A 15440-nucleotide genomic window follows, 5' to 3' on the forward strand; every position below is an offset into this window, starting at 1 on the left:
CTAAACTGAGCAGGAGAAGAGATAATAAAGATCAGAGCAAAAATCAATGAAATAGAGACCAAAAGAACAGTAGAACAGATCAACAAAACTAGTAGCTGGTTCTTTGAAAGAATTAATACGATTGATAAACCCCTGACCAGACTTATGAAAAAGAAAAGAAAAAGGGCCCAAATTAATAAAATCATGAATAAAAGAGGAGAGAATACAACCAACATGAAGGAAATACATTTATAAGAACATACTATGAGCAACTATATGCCAACAAATTTGACAATCTGGAAGAAATGGATGCATTCCTAGAAACATAAACTTTCAAAACCGACCAGAAAGAAATAGAAAACCTCACAAACCAATAACCAGTAAGGAAATTGAAGCAGTAATCAAAAATCTCCAAACAAACAAGAGCCCAGGGCCAGATGGCTTCCCAGGGGAATTCAACCAAACATTTAAAGAAGAATTAGTACCTATTCTTCTGGGGTGCCTGGGTGGCTCAGTGGGTTAAAGCCTCTGTCTTCAGTTCAGGTCATGATCCCAGGGTCCTGGGATCAAGCCCCACAACAGGCTGTCTGCTCAGCGGGGAGCCTGCTTCCCTTCCTCTCTCTGCCTGCCTCTCTGTCTACTTGTGATCTTTGTCTGTCAAATAAATAAATAAAATCTTTAAAAAAAAATACCTATTCTCCTGAAAATGTTCCATAAAATAGAAATGGAAGGAAAACCAAACTCATTTTATGAGGCCAGCATTACCTTGATCCCAAAACCAAACAAAGACCCCATCAAAAAAGAGAATTACAAACCCATATTCCTGATGAACATGGATGCAAAAATTCTCACCAAGATACTAGCCAATAGGATCCAATGGTATATTAAATGGATTATTCACCAACACCAAGTAGGATTTATTCCCAAGATGAGAGGTTGGTTCAACATCTACAAATCAAACAATCAATGTGATATAATACATTAATAAAAGAAAGAACAAGAATGATATGACACTCTCAATATATGCAGAAAAAGCATTTGACAAAGTACAGCATCCTTTCTTGATCAAAACTCCCTACAGTGTAGGGATAGAGGGTACATACCTGAGTATCATAAAAACCATCTATTAAAAACCAACAGCAAATATCATTCTCAATGGGGGAAAACTGAGAGCTTTCCCCCTAAGGTCAGGAACACAGCAGGGCTGTCCACTATCACCACTGGTATTCAACGTAATACTAGAAGTCCTAGCCTCAGCAATCAGAAAACAAAAAGATATAAAGGGCATCTGAATCAGCAAAGAAGAAGTCAACTCTCACTCTTTGCAGATGATATAGCACTTTATGTGGAAAACCCAAAAGACTCCACACAAAATAGCTAGAACTCATACAGGAATTCAATAAAGTGTCAGGGTATCAAATCAATGCACACAAATCAGTTGCATTTGTGTACACCAACAACAAGACAGAAGAAAGAGAAATTAAGGAGTCAATCCCATTTACAATTGCACCCAAAACCATAAGATACCTAGGAATAAACCTAACCAAAGAGGGAAAGAATCTATACTCAGAAAACTATAAAGTACTCATGAAAGAAATTGAGGAAGACACAAAGAAATGGAAAAATGTTCCATGCTTGTGAATTGGATGAACAAATATTGTGAAAATGTCTATGTGATCTAGGGCAATCTACACATTTAATGCAATCCCTATCAAAACACCATCAACTCTCTTCAAAGAAATGGAACAAATAATCTTAAAATTTATATGGAACGAGAAGAGACCCCAAATAGCCAGAGGAATGTTGAAAAGAACAACAAAGCTGGTGTCCTCACAATTCTGGACTTTACGCTCTATTACAAAGCTGGAAGCATCAAGACACTATGGTACTGACACAAAACAGGCACATAGATCAATGGAACAGAATAGAGAGCCCAGAAATGGACTCTCAATTCTATGGTCAACTAATCTTCAACCAAGCAGGAAAGAATGTCCAATGGAAAAAAGTCTCTTCAAAAAATGCTGTTGGAAAAATTGGAGAGCCCTATGCAGAAGAATGAAACTGGACCATTTCCTTATACCATGCACAAAAATAGGCTCAAAATGGATGAAAGACCTAAATGTGAAACAAGAATCCATCAAAATCCTTGAGGAGAACACAGGCAGCTACCTCTTTGATCTCAACTGCAGCAACTTCTTCCTAGAAACATCACCAAAGTCAAGGGAAGCAAGGGCAAAAATGAACTATTGGGACTTCATCAAGATAAAAAGCTTTTGCACAGCAAAGAAAATAGTCAACAAAACCAAAAGACACTGACAGAATATTCACAAACGACATATCAGATATAGGGCTAGTATCCAAAATCTATAAAGAACTTATCAAACTCAACACCCAAAGAACAAATGAAACAAGAAATGGGCAGAAGACATGAACAGATCATTCTGCAAAGAAGACATCCAAATGACCAACAAACATGTGAAGAAGTCCTCAACATCACTCAGCATCAGGGAAATACAAGTCAAAACCACAGTGAGATACCACCTCACACCAGTCAGAATGGGTAAAATTAATAAGCCAGGAAATGAAAGGTGTTGGTGAGAATGTGGAGAAAGGAGAACCCTCCTACACTGTTGGTGCAATGCAACCTGGCGCAGCTACTCTGGAAAACAGTATGGAGTGTCCTCAGAAAGCTAAAAATAGAGCTACCCTATGACCCAGCAATTGCACTTCTGCGTATTGACCCCAAAGATACAAATGTAGTGATCCGAAGGGGCATGTGCACCCCAATGTTTATAACAGCAATGTCCAATAGCCAAACTATGGAAAGAGCCTAGATGTCCATCAACAGATGAATGGATAAATAAGAAGTGGTATATATATACAATGGAATCCTATGCAGCCATCAAAAAACCCTGAAATCTTGCCATTTACAATGACATGGATGGAACTAGAAAGTATTATGCTAAGTGAAATAAGTCAATCAGAGAAAGACAAATATCATATGATCTTACTGATATGAGGAATTTGAGAAGCAAGACAGAGGATCATATGGGAAGGGATGGAAAAATGAAATAAGATGAAACCAGAGAGGGAGACAAACCAAGAGACTCTTAATCTTAGGAAACAAACTGCCGGGTTGCTAGAGGGGGGTCAGAGGGATGGGGTGCCTAGGTGATAGACATTGGGGTATGTGCTATGGTGAGTGCTATGAATTGTGTAAGACTTTGAATCACAGACCTGTACCCCTGAAATAAATACTACATTATATGTTAATACATATTACATATTATATTAACATATAATAATACATTACATGTTAATTAATTAATTAAAATAAGAAGTTCATGTGTTTATCCTTTTTCTTACCATGTAAGCTAACTGTATTGTATATGTATTTATATATTTATATTTATATTTATATATGTACAATACATTCTAAAAAAAGAATATGGTATAGTGAGTGAGACATGGGTTCAAGTCTTGGCTCGACCACTTATTTGTTCTATGACCTCATATGAGTAATCTAATTTTGATGAGCTTAGGTTTCTATATCTGCAAAATATGAATGAGAGTACACATCTCACCAGGACATTGTAAGGTTTAAATGGGACAACATATGTAAAGCACTTAGAATAGCTCGACATACAGTCAATCCTAAAATGTGTGGGCAAAGTCAGAATGTAGAGTAGGGATGGTTTCCTTATATTGTAGAGTGATTAAAAGTAAATACTTTGGAGCCAGGCTACTTGGTTTGCAATTACTAGCTGTGTGACCTTGACTATAAAGGGGAGATAATAATAATAATTATTATTGGGGTCATCACACAGATTGTATGAGTTATAGGCTCTAACATATATAAAATGCATAGAAGAGCGCTGTCCCTTGTAAATGCCATAGAGTTGTTGGCTGTAATTACATATCTCTGTAAACTTACAGTTCCTCAAAATAGAATATTGGTTATATTAGTTATATTAAGTAATTATATACACTAAATTTACAAGTTTCTCAACATAAGGTATTTAATTTCTATAACAGAAAGACCAGAGTCCTGGACAGATCTGCACGTATAAGCAAGGCTGAAAAAGGCACCACTCCTGTGAGCTCATGAAGAGTCTTCCTCTGTGAAATGTCAACACCAATCTCAGTCTAACCCAGGATTCTTATATCATCAACACATTAAGAAATACAGGTATTGCAGATGATCTATGTTTGAATTCTAATGACTAGATATTTTGTCTGGGGCAAATCACTGAACCTCTTTCTTTCACTTCATTGTAAAAAAAAATTTTTTTTTTAATGGAGAATCATGATTTCTATAGCTGGCACCATGGTGGTTCCTACAGTGGGATGAGTTGTTTTTGTCTAGGAAATTATCTTAATGAGTTGGAAGTGCAAATAGGAACTAAGAGCACTTATTGAAAGGGGAAATTTTAGCAAAGCTGTGCTTGGAGAAATAAATAAAAACTAGGGATAAGAAAGAATATGGGAAAGAGAAGAGAGGGAAAAGGAATAAGAGAACATGGCAGGAGCCTGGGGCCTATGGAGAAAACTAGCCAGGGGGAAATATAGGGAGAACAAACAAAGAGCTTTTAGGGAAAGGGGTATCCAATATTTAAATCTACCTTTGCATTTCTGTGATGTAAATCTCCTTTCCTTCCCCAAGACTTCACTGAAGTCTGATATGTCTGTACTTATGAGTAATTGTATAAGTGGGGAACAAAGACCCAGCAATGGGAAGTGTGGCCTACCACACATTCACTTCTTCAGAGGTAAGAGCATCATATGAAGACAATAGATTTGGAATTTTGGGTGGCAACAAAGAGCAAAATGCAAGGTAGTCCAGAGAAAGATCTCTTCTATACAAGACAGGTGGCCTCAAAAGAGGGAAGTTGGGGGGAAAAATTACCAGTATCTATTTCCTTATATTACAGTAAAGATTAACTGTGAAATATCTCACATGTAAGGTTTCCTCTATACCGTTTTGTTGTTGTTTGTTGTTGTTGTGTTTTCATTTGTTTGCTGTTAATTGAGTCATCAAATATGCATAAAGTGCTGGATAAGGGAGCACTTGGGTGGCTCGGTCTTTAAGTGTCTGCCTTGGGTTCAGGTCATGATCTCAGGGTCCTGGAATTGAGCCCTGCATCAAGCTCCTTGCTTAGCGGCAAGACTGCTTCTCCCTCTGCCTGTCACTCCCCCTGCTTGTGCTCTCTCTCTCTCTCTCTCTGTCAAATAAATAAATAAAATCTTAAAAAAAAAAAAGTCCTGGAAAAATGCCGGGCATGTTCTAGATCTGGGGATAGAGCAGTGAGCAGAACAGACAAAATTCCTGCTCCTAGAGCTTAGTTTTGGGGACTGTGGAGATGGGGAGATAGGAGGGTATTAAGTGCACAAGTAAAAATCTATTAGATGGAGATAAATGCTCCTGATCAAAACAAAGCAGGCAAGGGAAATAAGGAGATAAGGACTATAAGAGCAAGGTTGGAGGAAGGGATGGTTCTCAATAAGGCGGACAGGGAGCCCTCAGTGCACAGATGATTTGGAACAAAGACTGAACGAGATGAGAGAGCATGACTTGCGGCTGTCAGGAAGAATAACAGTTCAGGAAGTGGGAGTAGGGGTGCCTGGGTGGCTCAGTGGGTTGAGCCTCTGCCTTCGGCTCAGGTCATGATCTCAGGGTCCTGGGATCGAGTCCCGCATCGGAGTCCCTGCTCGGCGGGGGGCCTGCTTCCTCCTCCCCTCTCTCTCTCTGCTTGCCTCTCTGCCTACTTATGATCTCTCTCTGTCAAATAAATAAAATCTTTAAAAAAATAAATTAATTAATTAAAAAAAAAAGGAAGTGGGAGTAGTATACACACAGGCCTTGAGCAGGGAGAGTGTGACTGATGGCTGGGAAGATCAGAGAGAAGCCAGTGTGGCTGTCATGAAGTGAGCTGGGGAGAAAGTGGGAGAAGAGGCCAGAGAGGTAGGGGCGCATGTGTTGAGGAAAGCCTGAGGGTACAGGCAGAGTTTCTGAACCGTGACTGCACAACACAATCACCTAGAAAACCCCAACCAACTCAAGGCAACTGAACCTAATGTAACTGAGATAGGCCCTTAGCATGAGTAGGTTTTTAAAAAGCCCCCTGTGATTCTAATATGCAACTGGGCTCGAGAACCATGAATGGGAACCGTGAAAGCTACTGAAACCTTTTTCCTGAGAGGGAAGGGAGGTTCCTGCAGGGTTTTGAAGAAAGGAATAAATTATATACTCTGATTGAGACTATAAGAGGATCCCTCCTTGAAAATCTATGCCATCCAGTTATATTCAATGTATCTTTTAAACTACTTTAAAATCTCTTTTGGGGCACCTGGCTGGCTCAGTCGGTAAAGCACACAACTCTTGATTTCAGGGACATAAGTGTGAACCCCATGTTGGGTGTAGATATTACTTAAAAATGAAATCTTAAAAAAAATTAATTAATAAAATAAAATCTCTCTTGGCACCGTCACAAATTTATACAGTCATAAATTTGACTTATAAAATAAAACAAAACTGGGTGCCTGGGTGGCTCAGTGGGTTAAGCCTCTGCCTTCGGCTCAGGTCATGATCTCAGGGTCCTGGGATCGAGCCCCGCATCGGGCTCTCTGCTCGGCAGGGGGCCTGCTTCCGCCTCTCTCTCTGCCTGCCTCTCTGCCTACTTGTGATCTCTGCCTGTCAAATAAATAAATAAAATCTTTAAAAATAAAATAAAATAAAACAAAACTATCTTAGTGTTCATGAAAGTAGCTGGCTTTTATAATAGTTGTCAAATAAACATTAGTATCTTACCACATGTAAGATTTTGTGTGGTTTCATAAAAATATAAGATATTAACATTATAACCAAAAAATGCTGTATGTTTAAGGTGGTATAGTTGGTAAAATTCTGTTTAATATTATCTTTCAGTTTCCAATGGAAATTTATTGAATGTTATCTAGTGAATTAGAGAAGAATATGCATAGACATGTTTTTCTGACTTCTAAAGATGAGAATAATGATGAGAAAATATGAATTATCTACAAAACCTTGTCTGAGATAGGAAATAAAACCTATCTGTGATAAACTGTATGAAAGTCTTAAATGGGTGGTAAATAACAGAGAAGATGTAAGTTAAATGACATTATGTTTTCTGTACTGGGATCATGCCATTTATAGTCATTCTTTGTGAAATGTTTTGTTATCATGTAAAATATATGACATTTCAATCCAACAGTTTTCAGATTGCTTCCCTTTTTGAAAAAAAAAAAAAAGAAGAAAGAAAAGAAAAGAAAAATATCCTGTTCATAATGAAAACATTCTTTTCTGTTCTGGAGTATTTGGAAAACCTAGCTATAAATTTGAAGGGCAGTACAATGTTTCAAATATACAGTAACTCTGGGAACCCTATAAAACTGAAATCCACCCACAGCTTTCCAGAACCTAATATCCACTTTCATCAGGGGAATTATTAACCTTTCATAATACTGCTAGATATCATTATTCCAAAAATGTAGTATTATAATCATTATAAGAGAAATTAGAATAATAGAAAAAGAAAAGAGAAGATCTGTTTAGCATGAGGCATATAATGCAAATTCACAGCAAAAGCTATTTTTGTTTCAAAATGGGTAACTGAAATAAATGATGGGTATATTTAATCTACACAGAAAAAAAGTTTGTTTTAACATATTTCTCCTTTTTCAACTTTTAATGTTTTGTTATAAAAAATGTCAAGCATATATATAAGTAGAGATAATAGTATAATGAACTGCCATATATCTACCATCCAGTTTCAACAGTTATCTCTCCTAATATTTTTTGTCCTGAAGTCAATTTTCTCTGATATTAATAAAGCCTCTCCATTTTTCTTATGAACAGTGTTTCCTTGGTATGTATTTTTATCCATCTTTTTACTTTTAACCTACCTGAGTCTTCATATTTAAACTTTTTTTGGGGGGGGGAGGTTGGTGGCTTTCCTGAGTCTTCCTTCTTTAAATTCAATCTGACAATCTCGAATTTTTTTTTAAGATTTTATTTATTTACTTGACATAGAGACAGAGAGAGAGGGAACACAAGCAGGGGGAGTGGGAAGGGAGACACAGGCTTCCCAATGAGCAGAAAGCCAGATGTGGGGTGCAATCCCAGGACTCTGGGATCATGACTGAGCCGAAGGCAGATGCCCAACGACTGAACCACCCAGGCACCCCCAATCTCTGCTATTTAAATAGAATATTTAGACACTTATAATTAATGTAATTAAAGATATGGTTAGCTTTAAGTTTACCATTTTGCTATTTATTTTTTATTTGTTACATCTGTTCCAGATTCTTTTTCTCCTCTTTTAGATTACTTTTTAGTATTCTACTTTATCTCCATTATTAGTTTAATAAGAATACCTCTTTATTTTATGTTTTAGTGTTTTTTCTAGGATTTACAACATTCTTCTTCAACTTACCACAGTCTACTTTCAAATAGCATTTTACCAATTTACATATAATGAAGAACCTTTCATACATACTTCTATTTCCTCCCTCTCATTCTTTGTGGTATTGCTGTGATATGTTTTACTTTTACATATTATAAACTTCACCTGAAGTTGTTATTTTGGAGTTGTTATTTTGTTATTTTGAAACATTGTTATTTTGGCTTTAAAGAGTCAGTTATTTTTAAGGATATTTTAAAAAGAGATAATATTATTTTATATTTATCCATATATTTAGTGCTTCTGATTTTCATCTGGTATAATCTTCCTCTCATATTTTTATAATGCACATCTTCTAGTGACAAATTTTTCAGATTTTGTTTAAAAAGTTTTCATTTCAAGTTATTGAAAGATGTTTTCAATCAATACAGAATTCTATATTGTACTTTTTTTTCTTTCAGCACTGTAAAATCCATTTTTTTCTAGCTTGAATTGCTCCTAAAGAAAAGTCTTAAGCTTATTCCTCTGTAAATAATGTATTCTTTACTCTCTGCCTGCTTAAAGGATTTTTCTCTTTATCACCTGTTTTCAGCAATTTGATTGAGATGGTGCTTTGGTGTAGTTTTCTTTGTGTTTATCTTGCCTGGGGCTTGTTGAGGCTCTTGGATCTATGAGTTTATAGTTTTCATCTAATTTGGAAATATTTCAAACATTCTTTTTTCAAATATTGTTTTCTCCTCCTCTTTCTCCCTCTGTTTGGAACTCCAGTTACATATATGTAAGTCTGCTTAATACTGTTCCACAAATCGATGAGGCTATATTTTTTCAGATTTTTTTTTCCTACTCAGAGTTTCAGTTAGTTTCTAATTCTGTCTTCAAGTTTACTGATCTTTTCTTCTATAATAAACTATCTGCTCATAAGTCCATTCAGTTAATTTTTTATTTCAGATATCATATTCTTTATGTGTGCAAGTGTGCAAGTTCCAATTGTATCCTTTTTATAACCCCATCTATCTCTTCATTATATTCATGTTTGTCTTTGAATGTCTGAGCAAATTTAAAATAGGTGCATGAAAGTTTTTATCCATGAATTCCATCAATTCTGTCATTTCTTGATCTTTTTCTATTGACTCATTTGCCTTATAGTTTGTGTATTACCTTTTCTTCCTTCTTCACATGCCTAGTAATTTTTTATTACTAGGTGGGCATTATAAATTCTAGGTTTTGAATGCCAGACTTTTTAAATTTTCTTTGAAGAGTGTTAGATATTGTTTTGAAGGGAGTTAACTTACTTATTGATTAGCTTTAGCCTTTTGAATCCTGTTTTTTAGCTTTGTTAGGGTGAATCTAATGTATTCTTAGAGCTAGTTTAATCCATTCATTAAAGGAATATCCTTCTCTACCAAGTGCTTCAGGTGTTCAGTGAGGTCTCTTCATTTTTGTGGTTGGAACTCAAATATCTTCTTACTCTGGGTGAGCTCTGGAAATTTTTCAGCTTATAGCTGAACTCCTTTATAATCAGCCTTATAAAATAATTGTCCCCCATGAAATTTCAGTTTCGTATTCACAACAGATTCCGGGGACTCCTATGAAGATACACATATATCTGAACATTGCAACTGAATGTGAATTCAAATGATTTAAAACATTTAAAAAAATGTATTTTATTGGCTGTAAGCTGAACCATGGAGATGAATGCAAGATGAATGCAAGATGAATGTATTGATGCCCACACTGCACATTCTAACATCTGTGGTCCATGGTTAACCTTCAGGTAGTACTTCTATTATATATATATATATATATATATATATATATATATATAAAGGGAATATATATATATATTCTCTCTTCTAAGCCCTTTGCTTCACAAATTCCATCGGCTTCAGTGCCCCCAATATCTGCTTTTTCAGAGACTTTCTAGCTTTACTTGGATTTCTTCTCCCTGCTCCATAGTCATGAAAGTGCCTTCATAAAAAAACCAGAGTGATCATTGAGCTTTAGTTAACTTTAACTTTAACTTTAACTTTAACTTTAACTTTAAACTTAGCCTTGGGGCACCTGGGTGGCTCAGTGGGTTAAGCCTCTGCCTTCAGCTCAGGTCATGATCTCAGGGTCCTGGGATCGAGCCCCGCATTGGGCTCTCTGCTCAGCAGGGAGCCTGCTTCCTCCTCTTTCTCTGCCTGCCTCTCTGCCTACTTGTGATCTCTGTCTCTCTGTCAAATAAATAAATAAAATCTTAAAATATTTAAAAAATTTAACCTTAATTTGTTTCCTTTCTTAGGGTTTTTGTACTTGCACTTCCTGTTGTTCAATATCTTAAAACAGGTATTTCTTAATTTTGTCCAGTTTTCTACTTGTATGCACTGGGAGGATCAATCCAGTACGAGTTACACCATTGTAGCTTGCAGAGGATGTTTCTGTTTCAATAACTGTTGACTCACAGTCACTCTTATTTCATCTATACTTCTACCTCCACTTCCATGCCTCCTAGATATGTTCTAGAAACTACCAACTTTAAACTGATGGTGGAGGACAATAGCCAAACTATGAAAAGAGTCTAGACATCCATCAACAGATGAATGGATAAAGAAGATGTGATATATTTTATATATATATGTATATACATATACATATATATATATTGCAGCCATTAAAAAAACAAACAAACAAACAAACAAAAAACCAAAACCCTGAAATTTTGCCATTTGCAACGACATGGATAGAACTAGAGGGTATTATGCTAAGCAAAATAAGTCAATCAGAGAAAGACAATTATCATAAGATCTCACTGATATGAGGAAATTGAGAAGCAAGACAGAGGATCATAGGGGAAGGGAGGGAAAAACGAAACAACAAAAAACTAGAGAGGGAGACAAACCATAAGAGACTCTCAACCTCAGGAAACTGAGGGTTGCTAGAGTGGAGGGGGGTCAGAGGGATGGGGTGGCTGGGTAATGGATATTGGGGAGGGTATGTGCTATGATGAGTGCTGTGAATTGTGTAAGACTGATGAATCACAGACCTGTACCCTGAAACAAATAATGCAGCATATGTTAATAAATAAATAAATAAACTGATGGTTGGGGGGGTGATAATTGCAAATCTAATCATGAGTGAATGAAATGGTAGTATCACTTGAAGGTTGATTACGTGTCACAGATGCTAGCACGTACAGTGTGGACATTAATAACTTCGTCTTGCCTTTAAATCCATGGTTCATTTTACAGTCAAAATAAAGTACATTTTTAAAATTTTTGAATCATCTGAATTCACAGTCAATTCCAATGTTATCATGAAGTAAATTATTAAGTGACAATTATTTGGTTCTTCTTTAAAGCAATCATACTGAATTTGAATGACAGATTCTTAGCAAAGGCATCAATTAATGATTAAATGTTATTATAATCTTGTTAATGATTCATGTAGCTTAATTGGTTGAATAGATGGTAGGCAAGAAAATTTTTGAAGAGCTAATAATGCATCATTTTGACACCTATTATTTGGATATAATCCAAATTAAGACATTTATTAGGTAATGCTCCTCCCTTAACCATTTTAATCACCTACAATAAGTGAGCTAAACATTTCTACATGTTAAAATTTCCCCAAGCAATTTCAGAAGGCTGCAGAATAAATACTATAAACGGCAAAAAACCTTTAACACCCTAGCCAAAACACTGACCTATTGTAAACACCTTATAAAAAACACAAGAGACTTGTATTTTCTGTCAACAGGAGTGACATTACAGTACACTTTTCTTCTAGGAATGTAAGTGGTGATGCTATTAAGAAAATAATTTATTTTATTTTTGCTTTCTTAGTAAAGTCAGGTGGTAGTATAATGTGAATACTGGTATTTTATTTTACTTTAGAGGTATAATTCCGGCTATGAATGGAAAAGCTTAAGCATTCACAGTATTCTTCCTTTTTAACATTAACTACTGAGGCGATGTGGTGTAGTAAATGGTCACCAGAATAAAGTGACTAGGTTTTTGTTTGTTTGGTTTTTTTTTAAAGATTTTATTTATTTACTTGACAGACAGAGATCAGAAGTAGGCAGAGAGAGGGAGGAAGGAAGCAGGCTTCCTGCTGAGCAGAGAGCCTGATATGGGGCTCGATCCCAGGACCCTGGGATCATGACCTGAGCTGAAAGCAGAGGCTTTAACCCACTGAGCCACCCAGGCACCCCTAAAGTGGCTAGGTTTTCATCTTAACTGCCAATAACTTGCAGGCTTTGGTTGAGATGCAATTTGTGCATTGCCATGAATACTATAAAAAAGAATTTTTTTTCTCTCCACATATCTGAGAATGAGAATGTGAATGAACAGTTCACTCACAAGAGGTAGGAACTGTACTTTGGAGGCATGAATGTCATCAGGGATTTCTGTGGCTTATTTCAGTCATTGTCAACACTGGAAATCAATGTTACCATTTTGATTGTTTTATTTTCTGGGTTTTATTTGTGTTTTCTTCTCCCCTCTCCCCATTTTTAAACATTTTACAATTTACATACAGCAAAACTCACTTCTGGGGGCATACCTTTCTATAAATTTTGACAAACACAAACAGCCATGTAATCATTACCACAGTCAAGATTCAGAATAGTTGGGATGCCTGGGTGGCTCAGTCAGTTAAGCATCTGACTCTTAATTTCAGCTCTGGTCATGATCTCAGCATCCTGAGGTTGAGCCCTGCCTTGGGCTCCACATTGGACATGAATCCTGCTTGAAATTCTCTCTCTCCATCTCCCTCTGCACCTACCATGCACCAAGGGCTCTAGGAATGTGAGTGGTTCTCTCTCTCTCTCTCTTGCTCTCTCTCTCTCTCAAAAGAAAAAAAAAAAAAGATTCTGAACAGTTACCATTGCCCCTCAAAATAAATTCCTTCATGTAGCCCCTTTGTCATTAAGCCTTCCTGGGAACCCCTAGAGTCTGGTAACCATTGATGTGTTCCCTGTTTATAGTGATCTTCTAGAATGTCACATAAACAGGATCACACAGTAGATAGTCTTTACAGACTGACCCAGAGCTGCCTTTTTATAATAGATATTCTGTTACTTCCCCCTTATTATCCTCAAATAGAATACAAGATAATATTATCTACTCTGACACATATAATTCCAAATAATAAATATAATGTTCTAACATATATGAACAAAGCAAAAAAATCAATTCTGACATAACATGAATTTAAAATGGAAATAGTTGAGCACAACTATTCTAGACCTAGTGAAGTAATAGGATGCTTGCATCTACTTTATGAAAGAGTTTGGTTTTATGGGAGGTAAGAAAATCAGAAGCTATTATATATATAAAGTACAGGAGAATGAGAAAAGCAGAGGTGTGATGTGATTTTTCCAAAATGTGAATAATTCTTGATAAAGATCCAAACAAAACAAAGCACAATCTTACTTTTCACAGAATGTTACTGTTCCTAGTGGTTGCATTTTTGGAAAATTCATTGTGTATTTAAAACTGTGTCTTTATATGTAGGGGTGCCTGGGGGGCTCAGTTGGTTAAGTGTCTGACTCTTCGTATCAACTCAGGTCTCAATGTTAAGGTTGTGAGGTCAAGTCCTGTGTGGAGCCTTCTTAAAAACAAAACAAAACAAAACTGTATGTTTATACATAAAGTAGAACTAGATTCCTAGCTTCAGATAATTATAAAGGTTTTCATGATATTATATTCATACTTATAAGGTTTTCGTCTACGTGAATCTCCAGTGGGGTAATTCAAAGATGTGTAGACTGTGGCACAATTCATATGTGCCCCTGTCTCATGCATTAAGAGGAAATGCACTGCCCCTGGCCTAAACCCAGTAAGAGCCCAAAGTACCCAAGTCATTGTAACAACCAGAAATACCCCCACAAATTTCTAAAATGCCTCCTACTGGGTAGCAGTTGAGATTCACTGCCCAAGATAAAGTATCCCTCATACCATCCAGTACTTTCAACATTGACATCAACATTCACCAACCTATTGATTGCCAATAGAGTTTTTCAGGTAGCTTCATGCTAGGGAAGGGACATCTTAGACCATTAACTTTTGTATTCTAGATTCCAGAAATATATTCCACATACTAGAGGGTAATAAATTACCATTTTGATTAATCCCAGTTCTGAGTGTGTTTAGCTTTGAACAGGCTCTGAGATCCTGGTCAACTCGAAAGTGACAAAATTGAGATTTGTCTACCCAAAAATAACTTTTAGTTTTGTGATAACTATGCCCGGTTTTTATCCCCTCAATAGGGCCTACATGTACAATTAGCTAATCTCCTTTGAAATTGTAGACGTGTCTTTTTAAAAATCCACAAGTGGGGCACTCAGGCGGCTCAGTTGGTTAAGTGTCTGCCTTTGGTTCATGTCATGATCCCAGGGTTCTGGGATCTAGCTCGCATTGGGCTCCCTGCTCGACAGGGGAGTCCGCTTTTCCCTCTCCCTCTACCCCTCCTTTTGCCCTTCCCCCTACTAATGCTTTTTCTCTTGCTTACTTTCTCTCCTAAATAAATAAAATCTTAAAAAATAATAAAAATAAAAATTCACAATGTTATGCCCCAATAATGGGTCTGTGATTAAAGGAGCGAGACTGATACAAAGCGAAGGTCAAGCAAAGCTTTATTTCGCGCCAAGCATCAGGTATCTAACCGAACGTTCGGGGCCGCACCTCTTAAAAGAGAGGGCAACCCTTCTCTGTTTCACAGTCTAGCTTTTAAGGGCAAAGGCCATGCGGTTGGGCCTGGCCACGCACAGGTGGCCAATGAGATTGTAACACACACAGGAAACTTTACAGTGATGCTAGGTGACCAATTTAGTTACAATTTACCCTAGTAGACATTTGAATCAGCCTATTACACCTTGATTGGGATTGGCACCCAAAGGGCGGGGCCCATACTCCTTGGTAACCAGGGAGACAATATGCATCCCCCCACTGATCGGATGCCTCCACCTGGTCTGACCCACCTTTGTATCTGGGCTTTGTTACCTGAAGCTGGTTTCCAGGACTTGTCTCCAAGTAAATCCCCTGGGGGAAGGGGAGCAGG

The sequence above is a fragment of the Enhydra lutris genome, unplaced genomic scaffold, assembly GCF_002288905.1.
Source record: "Enhydra lutris kenyoni isolate GAN:26980312 unplaced genomic scaffold, ASM228890v2 scaffoldscaffold7, whole genome shotgun sequence".
Classification (NCBI taxonomy): Eukaryota; Metazoa; Chordata; class Mammalia; order Carnivora; family Mustelidae; genus Enhydra; species Enhydra lutris.